Source organism: Ambystoma mexicanum, chromosome 13 (assembly GCF_040938575.1).
Source record: "Ambystoma mexicanum isolate Mex_15411 chromosome 13, UKY_AmexF1_1, whole genome shotgun sequence".
Classification (NCBI taxonomy): domain Eukaryota; kingdom Metazoa; phylum Chordata; class Amphibia; order Caudata; family Ambystomatidae; genus Ambystoma; species Ambystoma mexicanum.
The window spans coordinates 760996370-761013776 of NC_090938.1; positions in this window are offsets into that span (position 1 = coordinate 760996370).

Consider the following 17407-nt stretch of genomic DNA (forward strand, 5'->3'; position numbering starts at 1 on the left):
CGCCCCCCCCCCCCTGTTCAGTGACCTAGAAGACTTTGGCAGAGACTTTACTAACTATGCTGATGATGCTTCTATTCTCCACCCCTAACAGGACTACGAGCAAGACCTAAACAACTGCATTCAGGCCTGGATGGCAGCTAAGGGCCTATGTCTGGTATTTAGTATTTTTTTTTTTAGTATTTTATTTATTTCTATAGCGCACCAGGCCCAGGGGCAACCGGGCGCTTAACTTAGTTACAACAAGATGAAAGCATGACAAGGCAATGTGACAGAGTATTACAGGATTATTACAGGAAGATTTACAAAATATACATTCAAACGAATATCGATAAGGCAGTGATTTACAGGATAGTTAATAAGGGATGCAGAGTAGGTCAAAGTGCAAGTAGGGCAGTAAGCTGGTGTTAGCAGTCTTGGGCGGATAGCCAAGCTTTGGTAAGGTATTTGAATTTCAGGAAGGAAGGTTCAGCTCTAAGGTCATTGGGGAGTGAGTTCCAAAGTTTGGCTGCCAGGATGGGGAAGCTGGTTCCACCAGATCTTTGGAGATTAAAACGCGGGATGTCAAGGCAGTTGGCTTGGGCCGCTCTGCGAGGTCTGGTGGAATTGTGGAAAGAGAATCTGTTTGCCAGGTAGCGAGGGGCTTGGTTGAGGAGGCATTTGTGTGTGAGAGCCAAGGACTTCAAGGAGATGCGATGTGGGATAGAGAGCCAGTGCAGCGCCTGGTGTCAGATATATGCTGGCGCCTAGGAATGTTAAGGGCCGCTCTGATCGCATTGTTTTGGACAATTTGTAGCTTGTTTAAGTTGCGGAGATTAGTACCTAGATAGAGGGCATTACAGTAGTCGACCTTGGATAGTACAAGGGTCCTGGCCAAGGTTACGCAGTTGGCAGTGGTTAGGAACGGGCGACAGGCGGTGATGAGCTTGCAAGTATGCGCTGCTGCAGATGAGACTGCGTTGGATTGTCTAGTCAAGGATAGGGTTGAGTCGATGTAAATCCCTAGGGTTTTCGTGTCCTTAGCAATCGGGATGGTGTTCCCATCAATGGTGAAAGACTTGAAGGCAGGGTCAAGTTTAGTGAGTTTTTGTGGTGAACCAAGAATGAGGAGCTCTGTCTTTTCATCATTTAGGTAGAGGCCGTGTTGGGCCATCCACGCTTGGATGACCTGGTAGATGGCGTTGATGGCAAGGGAGTCAGTTGTGTAGTCTCCTGTGATGGGGATTAGTATCTGTGTGTCGTCAGCGTAATTGGTATACGTGACGCCCAAATGGTCCAAAATATCAAAAAGGGGTTTGGTAAACACATTATATAACGTGGGCGAGACACAGGACCCTTGAGGCACACCACAAGAGACCGGAGCGGGTGGTGCGGCCGCAAGTGGGGAGAACACGCGCAATGATCTATTATCCAGGAAGGATCTGATCCAAGTGGCGGCATTTTCTGAGAAGTGTGCGGCTGATTTGAGGTGATGGCAGAGAATTTTGTGATTGACAAGATCAAAAGCAGCAGAGAGGTCCAGGAGAAGTAATAACGCCAGTTTGCCTTTGTCTTTGAGATCTTCGATCTGCGTTTTTAAATCAATAAGGGCGGTCTCAGTGCCATGGCGAGGCCGGAAGCCTGATTGCCTGAGTCCCAGAAGTTTATTTGATTCAAGGTATTCCTGAATTTGTAGGTAGGCCGCGCGGTCAAGGATTTTTAGTAAAAAAGGTACAGTGGTAATTGGTCTGTAGTTTGTGGGTATGCTGGGATCCAGGGTAGGTTTTTTCAGAAGCGGGATGACCCATGCATCCTTAAGATTGTCCGGTACAATCCCAGAGCTAAAGGAGTTGATGAGCGTAGTGATGAATGGTGCTAGGTCGTGAGCAGCTTCCTTAATAATAGGTGCAGGACAAAGGTCACCCTGACAATTGGACGGTTTAAGTCTAGTGATAATCTTTTCCACTTCGAGAGTGGAAAGAAGCTAAAAGGAGTCAGAGAGTCTGTGATAGAGAGGTTTATGGTAGGTATAGGGATCTGTAGAGGGTTGGATTGAAGGCTAGATTGTTTGTTGTTAATTTTAATTTGGAGAGTGGCAATCTTACCTAGGAGAGCTTCTCGGATTTTGGAGCACCAGGTGCTATCTTTGGTGCATGTGTCAGGTGTTTCAAGTTCTTTTAGGATTTTAAACAATTCTTTGGTGTTAGATTTGGCTTGCTCGATGCGTTTGTTGTGTCTTTTTTTGCCTGGAATATAGCTTCCTTGTAGTTAAGGGTGGCCAGGAGTACGCGTGATTTGTTAGCTAGAGAGTGATTGCTTCTCCAATGGGATTCTGCAATTCGTTTTTCTTTGCGTAGTGCTCTGAGATGGGGTGTAAACCAAGAGTTTAGGTGGGCTCGAGGTTTAGATTTTCTCAGTTTCGAGGGTGCAATGGTGTCTAAGGCTGTAAGCATGGCCCGGTTGAATGTGTCGACCAGGGCCGTAGGGTCAGAGCAAGAGGGATCCCGAACATTGAGAGCTGGAAGGAGGGGGAGGAGTCTATCGCAGGTAATGTTGCGTTTGTTACGGGTGGCCATAGCCGGGGCAATGTTGTGAGGGAGGCTGATAGGTTTGGACTCAATATTGAATGTAATTAAGTTGTGGTCTGTCCAGGCGCACTGTTGGTTAGAGGTGATGTTGATGGGACAGTTGAGGGCGGCTAGCCAGTCAAGGGTTCTGCCCTGAGTGAATCTAGCATTAGTGAGGATGTTGTCAATAGACGAAGCAGCAGTGTCCTTGGGGTCGTGGAGGCCTAAGTTGAAATCCCCAGTATCATGACTTGGGAGATAGCTTTGGTGTTGTGTGTGAAGATGTTGGAGAGGTCCTCCGCGAAGGTGGATAGTGGGCCGGGTGGCCGGTAGAGTAGATGGAAGGTGATAGAATGGTTGGGTGTGAGAGCTAGTTTAGCTGTCAGTGCTTCCAGAGTGGAGGAGTGATGTGTGGCTGAGAGGTGGAAGTTCAGAGCGTTTTTGTGGATGATGGCGATGCCACCTCCTTTAGATTGGATGGAATTACGGTCATGTCTGATAATGTTGTAGTCAGGAGGGATAGCGAGGGAGAGAAGAGGACCTGAAGCTGGGTGGAGCCAGGTTTCAGTGATTGCTATAAAGTCGAGGTCAAGGTTGAGGATCAAGTCAGCTACTTCTAGGGCGTGAGCCGGGAGTGATCTGGCGTTGATTAGCGCGCCTTTGATATTGTTTAAGTTAGGGGAGTTGGAAGATGGTGGTAGATTAGGTGAAAGTGTAGGTGGTGACAAAGGGAGAGGCAGTTTGATGCGGTGAGCTAAATGATGGGAAGCGTGGGTAAGACGCGAGCCAAGTCTAGCATTTCTCAAGGAGATAGAGCAGGGTAGGTTAGGTAAAGGTCTGGTGGCGAAGTGCTGGATCCAGAGGGCTGGGTTGTTAAGATAAGGGTTGGTGTGAGCGTGGGATGGCATAGTTGAGGTGTGATGCAAGTAAGAGTGGTAGATAGAGGTGGTGGTATGGTATAGTGCAATGCAGCCAGGGTGCAGTATAAGGATGAGAAGGGTAGGCAGCAGTCTGGTAAGTAGGGTACTGAAAGAGTACAGTGGTGAGTTTGCAGTAGTTAAGACTGTTGGTGGGGGGGCATGTTGACCTCTGTTGGTGGGGGGGGGGCATGTTGACCTAGTAGTCTAAGCGCGCGTGGTCTGGTAAAGGAATGCGAGGGCGACCAAATGACATTTACACAATAACAGTAGTCTGTTAGTGACCAGGGGCACAACACAGTTGCAGTGGTCAGTTAGCGACCATAAGGCACAACACAATTGCAGTGGTCAGTTAGCGACCATAAGGCACAACACAATTTCAGTGGTCAGTTAGCGACCATAAGGCACAGCCAGTAGCAGTCATGAGGCATACAGCATTAGGGGCAGAAAGTGACTGTACTATTGAGAGGTGGCAGTAACGCAAAGAGGCAGCAGAGTTGGAGGCATAAGTGTATGTAGCAAACAGTTATCGAGGGTGAGAAAAACCGAGTTTAAATGTTTGTGATTGCGGAGTAGCAGAAGACATACCAGAAAGCACAATAGTGTAGACTGAGGGTATCCCCTCTACTCACAATGGATTAAAGGTCCGAGTAGACACTGGCTCCAAGGCTCCGGAGGCGAACAGGGGGCAAACAGGGGCCTTAGTGCGGGCCTTTGTTGAGAGGCCGGCGTTCCCGCCTGCCGGCGGAAGGGGATAAATATGAAAGGGGAGGTCAACAGCTGATTCGTGTGGCCAGAGCCTCGCTCTGGTGCCGCGATGCGCCCGCCATTGCTGGGCCAGGCGGAAGAGTCTGGGAGTCAGTCGATTCTCAAGAAGCGTTGCGCTTCAGAAATCGACGAGCAGCTGGAAATCAATAAATATGCACGATGGCCATACCTGACTGAGATATGATGGCAACCCTCGCCCTTGAGGGAAATCGGTGAGGCAGGGTGATCTGACGCACGGCCGAACCGTGTGTAGCTGGAGATGCTCCTCGGCTCAGGAGGCTAGTGCTCCTGCCCCTCCTCCGTGGTGTGCTGCTGCGGCTGGAGCGGTAAGGGCAGAGTTCCTGGCTCCTGTGGCTCCGAACAGGCCTTTGTATGGCCTTCGTAAGGGCCGCCGGCAGATCCGCCTGCCGGCGGATGTAGTGGCGTGGATAAGCGAGGCTTAGCCTCGTTGTGGCGCTGCGATGCGCCCGGCATGCGGGGGTCAGGCAGGAAGTAGGACAAGGCCAGGCAGGCCTTCGTTGCAGCTTACCAGCTGTTGCGGTTTCCGACGATGGGGAAAGGGCTCCTGCCCTCTTCCCTTGGATGGGGCGACGGGGAGGTTGGGGGGGGGAAGGAACAGAAATTCTACTGGTAGGCCTCAAAGAATCCAAAAGTATAGATGACAAATACAGCTCATTCACTATTGAGAACACTGACATCACAGCCTCTGCTGCAGTGAACCCCCCCCCCCCTCCCCCCTTAGTGTATACTTGGACGCCAATGGATAGGCAAGTCGGCGCCATATCAGCAGCACTTAATACAAAATTCATAAGTGCTGTGAAACCCCACCGTCTCCGAACAACTACTATAACATCGCTAGAGCCACTATTGGCGCAAAGCTCGATCCTACTCCTGTAACATCCTACTCCTAGGCACCTCTGCTATTAACATCAAAAGACTGCAAATTGTGCAAAACGGAGCTGCCCTCAGTATCCCTAGGAGAGAGCACATCTCCCAGGTGAGAAAAGATGCCCCCTGGCTCCAGACGCAGAACATTCAAAGCCCTTGCTGTTACACACAGATGCCTTGCCCAGTCCGCACCAGCCTACCTAGTGGAAAGAATACATCCGGTTCCGTCCCACAGACCAAAACATGACTTCTTTCAGTCCCAGCTTTCTACAGAGCTAAAACTGGTGGCACCAGCTTCGAAGTATTGGCCCCAAAAGCCTGGAACGAGTCTACAACGAAGAATCCCTCACAGTATTTAGAAAGGTACTAAAAACAATCTAATTGGACCGCCACCATACTGCACCTCCAACACTAACCTCGGAATGCCCTTCAACACTCATTGATTGTTTTATTACTGCCTCTAACAGCGCCACAATGCCTCCAGGCTGCTGGGTGCTTTGATAAATACTGATGAGTATTTGTATCTATAAACGGGTGAAAGGTGACCACCAGATGGGTAGGTAGCACACCATTGAAAAGGAGCAGCCTTATTGGAGTGCAACATTTCTTGAGGCCTCCCTTCCTATGGGAAGGGGAGCAGGGTTACTGTAGACTGGGAGCTCTAAACAGGTGAAGGAATATTCTGCCTCTGTCCATCTTGCTTTCCTGTACTTAACGCCTGCTTATTTCAAAATGGATAATTTTGGGGTCAACCTTCAAGATGTCATTTGCCCTCTGTTGGGCGACTGCATAGATATTTTTTTTAATAGGATGTGGTTGTGCAGGGCCTAACGGGCTGTCTGCACAAGCTTTGAGGTTGGGTGTCACACATGGAGAAATAAAATTGCTAAATGTGCGCCTTAATTCGTTGCTGGGTAGCTTCGTATGGGTGGGGAAACTGTTCTGTGGGGAAGTATCTGAACTGGTGGCACCAAGGACCGCCTAAGCTCCACCTACACCAAGGGGTCAGACAAAGGCCAACCGTCTGAGGGAGTACATCTTGTAGCGAATGGGCCACAAGTAACAAAGTTGACTGCTCTGGGTATGTGATTATCCTGGGGGGGGTGGGGAATGAGGTGGAGTTGCACCACTGCTTAGTACACATGAGTGACGCCAACTCTATAGGGCCCATGAAGGCTGCGGCCTGGGACAGTCTGCCCCGCTAAGGCACATCCACCCAAGTTGAATTTGATGTGCCTCAAATTATCGCTTCCAACAGTCTCCCAACGCCTCCCCAACCTGTCAGTCTTCTTGGGCAACGAGTGGTGAAACCTTCCAGGTTCTAATGGCAGATTTCTCTGGGGAGTTAAAATCCACAGATGGGGAAACTGGTGCACTTTTGGGTCTACCTTGTAGTTGGAGGGTCTGGAAGCAATCTGCTTCTCCCAAATACCCCAGCTTCTCTTCCCTATGAGCTGTTGGTGGTAAATTGCAGCATGTTATTGCGACGTTTACTAGCGGGTGAGATGTGTTGGCAGCTTTGGTCTAGGGCATGTTTAAATGTACCAGGTCTTAAAATGTTTTTACCAACCACCTCTAGTTTTTAAAGCGGTGCGCTGCGTAATCTGATTTTACGACCTTGCGTTACTCGCCAGCAACTCTTCGTTGCTTTCCCTGTTCTGAGAATACTTTGTTGTTAAATCCTATCTGAAACGTTTTATAAATACAAATACCTAGTAAAGCCGAGGCGTATGATCTGGCATCTTCAGAACATGAAGTAAACTACAAGACCATACATTTCATGCCTGCGTTAATCCAGGCCCTTGGCCCCAGATTATTCTTTGTATAAAAGAGGTTTGACAAGAGAATTGCCAGAGGTGGAACGCCAGTGTTGGTGCTCAATGAGGGCTGCATTTAGAAGCTACAATGTTTTGTGGAGGGTGGAAATGCGGTTATAAGCATTTTATAGCGCATCTGGTCTTAGAGCGGTGTGCCATGTACCAGCACCCCATTACATGTATAATTGGAATATGCAGTGAACTGGGGAGCCCTAGTCCAAGGGCCAATGTAGTCTCTGGGACATGGTTAAGCGTCAGTCTGTATTGGTCAGTCATTGTCTGCCACTCGCTGACCAATGTTTAAAAGGCCCATTATGTTCCCAAGTGAACGATAAATAAGAATACGAGCAAAGTATAGACACCCCCCTTTCCCTCCTGGGGACATTTGTCACCTAGCCCCCTGAGGGCAATATGGGCGACCTGTCCAGTCTTTTTGTATCTACTCGAGTAGAGCTGTGAGGCCAGTACTTGAGGGGAGCAGGTGATGCTAGATTGCAGTTTGCTTGCCCATCCTAGCCCTTTTTTATTCTGCAACTTGAATTGCAGAATCGGAAGCGGCCTCTGTGTACGGAGAGAGAGGTGCGGCTTGATTCACACGTTGGCACACGTTCAGAGGTTCTTTCCTCTAACATTTCTCCTCTTCGGTGTTGCGTTGCTGTCTGCTGTACTGAGTTGCAGTTGCTGTGCTGTTCCCTTGATCCGCCGGAGTTTGGTGTTTGGAGCCAACCAGCCTGCAGGGGAGTGCCGGGGAATTGATCACAGGCCTGGACTTGGGTCTTGGAGCTGTGGGTGAAGTTAAAGGTTAAGGCTGAGACGACTGCCTCTGTGCCTGCATTCTCTTAGGCACACTAGGCATACCGCGGAGAGCATTTAAACACTGCTGACTTTTGTCACTTTAATTTTGCTCCTTTTTTGTTCCTTTTTGCTCTTAGTACTGCAGGAGTTGCTGGTGCTTAGAGCATAGAGTTGCCGGCTGTGTTGCTGGTCAAGGGCGTATTTGAGCACTTGACTACTGTCTACTGTGTCACTGCGTGCTGGGGCTGGACGCTCGCCCTGAAAACACGGTAAAAGAGACCCTGCACACTGATGTACATTGGCTGTACATTTACGGAGCAAAAGGTCGCGATTTACTATTGGTAGCGGGTGGTAGCTAATCCACTAAAAGTGTTTGGCCACTACGTTTTTTTTCTTCTGGTTCCTGCTGGCTCTGTCCATTGAGAGCCTGAGGAGGAGGAACCTGCAGCAAAAAACACTTGCCACAGGAGTATTAGCTCCATGGAAGAGGCGGTGGCGGGGGTGAGTAAGAAACACAAATCCCCTCCATGCCCTATAAACAGTGTGAAAGTGGTAGTTGTAGTGAGTACGGCTAGCCACATGGAAAAATGTATGATTATCGAACCAGCTGTGGAGTTGCAATTTGACGAAATTGAGACAGTCAAATCAGCCAAATTGTCTAAATCTGACTCGAGTCTCCCACTAAGGAGAGCCCTGAAGGTAGTAGGGGGCAATGGAGACTGCCCCCTCAGTCCTGTGTGTACCAACAATACTTAACCGATTTACAACTCCAGCGGCCAAATCGACTGAAGCAGCTGAAGCGGATAATCTAACCACACCACTAGTTAATGAGGGGGTGGAATCTATTGACATAGCAACTCCTCAGAAGGTCACATCGAGCCCCATTAACTTACACCCCTGAGGGGAGGACCAGATGACAGAGATGGATGAGAATGTACTGTTGGTAAGCACGATGGGGGTCCCGGTAATTGATCCGTGCTGTCAGTCTGAATCCAATTGGGGGTGGGGGGGAGAATCGCTGCAACCCAAACATTGATCCATGACTGTCAGAAAAACAAAAATCCAACCAACTTCTAGGAGCCACGCAGCCCCGCCCTATCAACACCCGGAAAGAAACATGGCAGCCAAGAGGCTTGTCCAAATTTGACCTTACCGTTAGGAAAGACTTTTTCCATCCAAAGCTGTCTTCTAGACATGGGATAGTACAATTCAGAGGGAATCTGGGATCGGAGATTCCAGATCAACTTCTGTTGGAATCTGTTTTAACAGTGGAGAGCGATACATCATGCACATCCACCCCTAGGGAAACCTCTAATTCAACATATGTCGAGACCAGCTGAAGGGGAGGTGGTCAATGTGGACATGAGTAATTCTGATACTCAAACTACTACGTCCACATCTGTGAATAAGAGAAGCCCAAAGAACTGCCTAGGGGGAAAACCGGAACCTGTGAAACCGAATAACTCAGTTGAATGTCAAACAACCCAAGATTTGATGGAAGTGATTGAGAAGAGGGAGAATCTGGAAAAAACAGGAAGACACATTGAGGCATCGACTATAAGGACACTAACGGCTATTATGGCACCTTTTATGAAGTTGTATGAACAGGTAGGGGATCAATTGAGGGACCAGGACCAGACAATGTTGGCCATGCTGACATCGAAAATTATGTTTGTGGAGGCCTTTATAACCGCAATACAAAAAGATATGGATTCAAGTTTGGCAAATGTTATTGGTTTACTTCATACAATATTGGACCAGTTAATTAAGGAGAAGGAAATGCGTTGGATGTCTAGACAGTTTGATCCCTCGGTAATGGACACCCATAAAGAAAAAATAATTGAGGGCCCTAATGATTATGTTGAGGAAATCGAAACTAGCCAAAGACCGTAGGACCAGGAGGAATAGAAACTCCTAGCTCTAATCAATTAAATGGGACACCTTCAAGAGAGGAGACGAGATCAGAAACAGAAAATCCGATCCAAGAACATATAGTACATACAACTTTGGAAAAAGGAAATAATGTACAAAATATACCTAATGCTATTATAACATCTGAGAAGCAGACTGATCAAGAGAACTCGGCCCCTATAGATTCTTTGTCGAAACAAATTTGCCCAATTTTTAAGAACTGGGGGAGCTGAGGGGCAACTGAGCAGAAAGGAAACGGACAATTGAAATCTGCTGCATGCATCAAGGGACTCTTGCCTCAAACGGAAAATAAGAACCTTAAACAAGCCCCTAAACCGAAGAATCAGAAGATCCCGGTTAAACCAAGAGGGATGGTGGTTAAAATATTAATTAACATAACATTGCCACCCACCAAAACCAATTTTTTCCTGGAAAAGATGATCAAACTCCCACAGTTGGAAACTCAAGTCCCAATTCGGCATCAAGATAAAGCACCAGTCAGCAAAGAAAATGGGAGCGAAATCATAGAGGAAGAAAGATCTCCGGAAATAGATTTAATGAATATGACAACATATTCTGTTTCAGATTTTCACGGATGATGAGTTAGAGAAGAAGATAGCATTGTGGATGAAATATCAGAAAAAATCAATAGAGATGACTCACTAGAGGAGCCTGAGGTTCCCCCAAAGAACCAATAGGACTGCAAATAGAAAAACCGAAAGATCCATGACCAGTGGGGAGCTCCCAGCAAGTTATCATAACTAAAAAGAGAGGATCCAAGGATCCAGCTGAATTAATAAATGACCAGGATCCCTCAGACACCCCCAATCGACTGTCAGCAAACTCGAATGAATGTCCAGCACCTCGAGACCATCTGAATAAAGATGGTAGACCCTACATAATATCTCTAAAACGCCCACGTTCCTCTGCTGGAAGAGAGGGAAGATTAAATTCCCGGCACTGACGACAGGAGAAAAATCGAGGAGGTCTAGAGGCAAATAGAACATGGAGCTACCAAGATGGACTGCTTTTGGAAAGAATGACCAGGGAATCAGACGGTTTAATTCTTAAAAGAGCGAACGTATTAAGATTGCTACATCATGTTCCAGTGTTAAGATCTCTTACATCTGACGACCTGGCAATAGTAGAATTTTTGGATGATGATCGGACAGATAGGGTGATTATATATCCTACGACACCGCTTATTATGCAGATATTGAAGCAAGAAGCACCCTTATTGAGACCATTGGGGTTTGATCTGACTGAGCAGAAAATTATACTTAAACCAGTGAAAGCACAGCAGTCGAGACAAAAGGATGATTGGAGATCTGAGATATCTAGAAGGGGTGGTGAAACTTGAGGGAGGACCAGGGAAAGGAATCAATGAGAAAGATCGCTGAGTAGACAACGAGAACAAAAACGCTGTACCTCAGGGAGAGAGGATAATTGGAACCGTAGGAACAGCAAAAGACGGTCCCCTTATAACAGGAGAAATGATTGAGAAAGGATGCCACTGAGAAAAGAGCAGGGAAGAGCACAAGGATCTGAAAAAAACTGGATATGGTTGATGAATATGGTTGCAGACAAGATAAAAAAAAGCCATAGATTCAACAGTGTCTCGCAACCCCTTACTGTGGCAAGTTGGAATACTATGGGCTTTAAGCATCTGTTGACCCCTGGGGGTGATAAGATTGAAGAACATGACGTATTCTGTTTTCAGGAGACATGGTTAAGATCGTTACCACTGTTAGGTTACTCGTCACATCTTAATCCAGCGATCAAAGGAGAAAAAGGCATGCCTATGTCAGGCCTGCTTATTCTGATCAAAAACGAACTTCAATTCATGGTACTTGAGGAAATATCACTGACACCGCTAATACAGATAGTGGTGGGGAAAGTAAACTGGAGAAACTTATAAAGAAGGAAAAATTCTAATCTTGCTTAACTTGTACTGGAATCAAGTGTAGCAAGTATGAACTTCCCAACTTAAGTGGCAAATTGGATAGCAAAATGTTGTCTAAAATGGAAAGATCCCTGGTACGTGATATGTGGAGACTTGAATGCAGTTTGTATGGATAATCTTGGCTCCCCTATATTACATCACCCGATAAGAATTACAGCTGTGGAAAAAAGAGGGATCTTGAGGAGGGAAACCATTGAATGCTTAGACATTGTAGTGCTGAACGGGAACACTACCGGGGACATCCCGGCTAAGATCACAAGAAATGGAAAAAGTGGGGGCCAGGTGCTTGACTGCGTATGTATCTCTGGAAAGATGGTGGATGCCACAAACAGGTTGAGGGTGGTGCACATGGAAGATGGTGACCACAGCCTATTGTCTGTGAAGTTGATTCCTGTCCAATATAGCCAGGGGACTTTATATTCCCAAGATGTGGAAGTAACCAGCGGAAGAAACAGAGTTAAAATTGCACCGTAAAAAATACCAGTATTAACTAACCAACTAAGAACTGCAATTAATTGTGCAGAATCGAAAGAAGATCTAAGACGAATACATTATTTGGGACTATTTAACCTGTTTGAAGTTAAATTAAGGAGTTGTGCTAAAGAAAGGATTACACATCGACATGCTTACGATGCAATAGTGGCTAAAGAGAAGAACATCATGAAGAAAAAGATCAATTCCTTAAAAAAAGTCAGTCCGCTAATAGCTGATATTCAGCGGAAAAAGATAAGGCAACATTATCGTAACTGGCTGACCCATTACAAAAAAATAATCATGAGGAACGATGCAGAGAAAATGTAAACCCTGCTCAAGAACACATCTGAAATGTGGAGAGTGATAAACCAACAGGATTCCCCACAAGAAGCAGCAATCTTAAATCCAATCTCAGCAGCATCCTAGGAGAATCATTTTAGATCATTCTTTGAGACCAATTTGAACAGTCCGGACTGGAGTTTACCAACAAAGGAACAATGGGATATGATTGAATCTGATCCAGATTCAATTGCAGAAATTATTTCCAAATCGTCTAATTCTAGAGCACTGGGTCCCGATGGTTTGAGCAACAGCATTCTAAAAGAAGATATACCCCAATGGGCGACTTTTCTGTCAATACTGTTCAAATACATAATTAAGTCCAGGAAGATACCAACTTCTTGGAGGGAATCAATTATCATTCCAATCCATAAGAAGGGAGCAAGAGCAGACCCCGTTAACTATCGCCCAATTGCCCTGATAGATGTCCTCGGAAAAATCTTTGCCTCCTTAATATTGAAGCCCTTGAGAAGATGGGCTATTATCTCAGGACATACTGACATTTGGCAGTCTGGCTTTGAAAAAGGTATGGGCACAAGTTTCAAAATTTTCCTAATAAACCTTTTAAAAGCACGTATTGAAAAAAGCAATGCCAAGAAACTATACATCGTATTTATAGATCTAATGCAGGCATTCGATCTAGTGAGTCGTCCATTACTCTGGTCCAAATTACACCAATGGATCTGCCCGCACTCGTCGTTGGCCCCAATCAAACAATTGCACTGCGAGATGTCGATTAAAGTTAGACTAAACGCAGCGGGGCTACCCACTAAAGCGATTGAAACAAACAAGGGTTTGAAGCAAGGCTGTACTTTGGCCCCTGATCTAGTCAAACTCTTTATTTCGGACATCGATTCAGCATTCAATGAAACCATCTGTTTTCCTCCAGGAATAGCCAACATGGAAATAGGGAGACTGTTGTATGCTGATGATTTGGTGATCATTGATCAAACCCTGATTGGGCTACAGAGACAATTGCGTGCTTTACAAACATACATTTTGAAAAACAGGTTAGTCATCAACCCGAAAAAAATAATTTGCTCTCCCATTAGGATGTCGGAAAGGGAAAACAAAAAAGTATGCTTGGAACCTGAATGGTATAAAGATCCCAGTGGTGGCCGCTATTGCTTACCTGGGAGTCTGCCTTAATACAAGTACTGTAGAAACACAGACAGGAGAGTCTCGTAAGGAAAGCACGGACCCTGGCAGGTTAAGCAAAGATTCTACTTAAGAAGTACAGTGGTTATTAGATGCTTCCACTGATTAGATTCTACCGTGCCGAAGTATAGGCTATTTTAACATATGGAGCGAAGGATACCTCAACTTTGACCCAGGGAACTGGGTAAAAATAGGTGTCTTCTGGAAAAGGACACTGAACATACCCGCAAGTACCCCAATCCAGGCAGTAAAGATGGAACTTGGACTTACCTCACTAAAGGCAATAGCAGAGTGGAAAACGTTGTCCTTCTTTAGGAAATGCATCCAAGAGGAGGCAAAAGGGGGCTTTATATGTCTAAAAAAAAAAAGCCTTAGCGGAACAGAATGAGCCTGTTCTGCAAAAATGGGAGATGAGATGCAAGACACTCCTGGTTAACATTGAGGAATCGTCGCAATCCCTTGTTGATAAGCCAGATAAAACCAAAAAGAAACTGTTTACTCTGGATTGGATTCAGACACAGGCTGAAAGACAGAAATACAAAACCTATGAAAGACCAATAGACGAGTGCAGGAAACCGAACACTCTACCAAAATATCTGTTGTTCTTCCCACATTTCTTCTTTAGAGATCAGTTTTTTCGATTTCGTTTGAACCTGTTTGGGAATAAGACGACAAAAAACTGGGGTGAATTAGATGGTAACCCATTAATCTGTCGATTTTGTAAGGCTGAAGACTCACAGGAAACAACTGAACACTTAGTAATGGACTGTAAGACCTTGGCCCAACAAAGAAGAAAATTAATGCAGGAGGTGATCACCAAATATGGTCATAGAACCAGAGACGCTTGGTGGAAAATCCTGCTAGCGGGAGAGAAGACAACTATAATTTTGGCTCTGGTTAAATTTTTTTATAGTAATGAAAAAAAACTTGAAGAATAAAAGAGGAACTGGGAAAGTGGTATACCAATACAGGTTCAGTATACACATGGTACACGAAACACGATGATTTGCCTGTTTTTTATATTATTTTGTTTGACTTTTTCTAATCTTATTTCTTTTCTTCTCTCCGCTTCATTTTGAAATTTGAAACTTGTCTCTATTTGATTGTTTAATTATGGAGACCATGGTGGTCAAAGGTTGTCAAAAATGTATAACCAATATGACTCACCTAAAAATAAATTTAAAAAAAATATTCGGAAACTTGCATCCTATGCTTTAGCTAAAGGCTAAAGTATGCTGCACCCTGCTTCAGTGGACCGTTCTGGAAGCAACACCACTGTTGCCAAGTGAAAAACCCATTCAGGATTCTGGCACTATTCTGACACTATGGTGCTGTCTCAACGCTTGTGGGTGGGGGTTTTCTTGCCTGGCCAGTGCCTGAGAGCAATGTTTTTTTGCCTGATGGCAAAAGGCCCAGCTGGCGGAAGTGAGCGCAGCACTTGAGCAAGTTGGTGAGTGTCTGGTCTGTTTTCACAAGATGTCCTCAGTAGCTGCTGAACCCCACACCCAGGATGTTCTGCTCTCAACCAAGTTTTAAACTGCTGAGGCCAGCACCCCAAGGGAAAGGGCAAGTGGATAAAACGACCAACAGTTGAGATTCCAGGTCTAGACTCGAGGCTTTCTGCTTGGGAGAGAATAGCCGGTTAGGTTATACATCATTCCCTCCCTGACTTCATTCCATAGTGACTCACTAACTTGCATGTAATATTTCTTAACATTTATTTTTGCATTTATAGCAGCGCCCCGAACCTTAGGCATCAGGGTGCTAGTTAAGTGTGATGTGACAGTTTTCAACAGTTAAGTTCACATAGACAAACACTGCTGTGCCTCACGGTACAGTGGTCTCCAGTAGGTATGGCATACAGCACATGACCGTGTATAGTCCATCACAGCCGTGCCTCATGGTGAGGGCGCGGGAGGGAGGGAGGGGCTACATTAGGCATACCACACATGGTCAAGTTAGGGTAATGTATGTACCAGCACAGCTGCGCCGTGTGATGCAGGGGCCACATTAGGCATAAAACACATGGTTAGTTTAGGGGAATGCTAGCCATGCCTCCTGGTACCGGCACCACATCCGATATGCAAGTACAGTTGGTAAATGGCACCATAAGTATGGGGGCTGCATTTGGAGGGTGTGCAGAGGTTTCTAAAATTAGTTCGCTTTGCTTTAATCAGCCTTCAAGAGTCTGTTGCTCACACATGCTTCTGCATAAATGTTTCAATTCCTGATTCGCTGCTTTGTTTTCAAGAATAATTATTTACAAATATTTCTGGTTTCATTCATACCATGCAACCAGAAATGTGTTGCAAGAAAAATCTAAGAGAAAATAGTTACTGCTAGCTTGCAGTAACAGGACGCCCTCTAGGTGCCACTGTTGCCACACTTGCTCTTGGCGGTGCATGTCAATGTCTGTACACCCCGTTTCGGCGCCGATGGTTTGGCGCAGGCCAATTCACCGCGGCCAGTCCGGCGACGGAATGTTTTGGCGCGCCAGTACATACATGTACTGGGATGGTTATTTCCCCTGTAAAAATGCAGGTACAATTGTGTGTATTAAAAAGAGCCACCTTACGCAATCATTGTAAGGGTGGTCTCAAAGCTTTCTGGCTGTCTCACCGACAGAACTCCAGCTGCTATGAAACGGGAGTAGAAGCCGGATTGACAGTTTGCTGTGAACTCGGATTTCGGACGGGTCCGGCTGCATATATTCGTGAAGCAGTAGAACGCGGCCAGCAGGAGTTCTGTCTGTGAGACAGCGAGAAAGCAAACTGGTGGGGGGAGAACTGCTGAACGTTTCAGCTGCGCTTGGAATCCGACGTGAGGCCAAGGGGAGCAGAGACCGGAACAGGACATTTCGGTGCGGCCAGTTCGGCGCGGGCTGAAATGTCCTGCTCCGTGTCAATGCTCACTCACGTTGCCTTAAAAGTTATATTTTAACATCGACTTCTCTTGGGCATTTATGTCTCAAATAGATAAGCAAGTGCAAATAAGAACTGAGCTGCTGCCTTCTGTTGATCTCCTGACTCACTCCTACACCTCTTCCTGGAAATACAAACTGCCACCTTGCTGCTGGGCTTTCTAGGGCGTACATGTAAGGGGGCTCAGAAAACATGACTTGCCACTTGGGTGCAACTAATGGAAGGCAGTTTAGAATGAAGGGTCTGTGTTGTCACTGTGGCCAATCATCGTGTTGGTGATCTTCCTTCTTGGCATTGGGGCGCCTTCCTACTCTGAGCACAAGTGTTGAGGCCTAAACCAAGGTGAAATAATATTCAGAAAAAATAAGACCCAAGACTTGTATCATTCTGCACCTGCACCTGATGGTGAGTTTAGAGACTGCTGTTGTTGCCAACCAACATACTAAGGTGAATTGAAGTGCTCAGGGTTCAGCTTTCTCTGAACCTTAAATTCATGCCTTCTGCCAGCTTGGGCCTGGGGTAATTGCACTCCCTAATCACTCTTGTGTCTGCCAATTACCAATCCTTGTGCAGTGTATGCATTGGATGGAAAGTGACAGTGGGGTTGAGTAAAGGGAGGCATCAGCTGGCATGATTTTGTACCTAGCTGCCACACTAGGACCCACTGAACCTGTTCCCAGTTATAGGATTTGCTATTGGTACACACTCCTGGCTGTTCCCAAATGTCATTCCTCCTGTGATGCAGGACCAAGGGCTGCACACAGCTTGGAGTACGAGCCCACTCTTGGTTGGTGCCCCAGAACCTTTCACAATCACTATCCAGGGTGTATGGGCAGGGGTCCACCAATTGGAGCATAATAAAAATCACATACTCCGAGTAGAGCAGACCCAGCAAGAAGCTCCGTGGTTTATT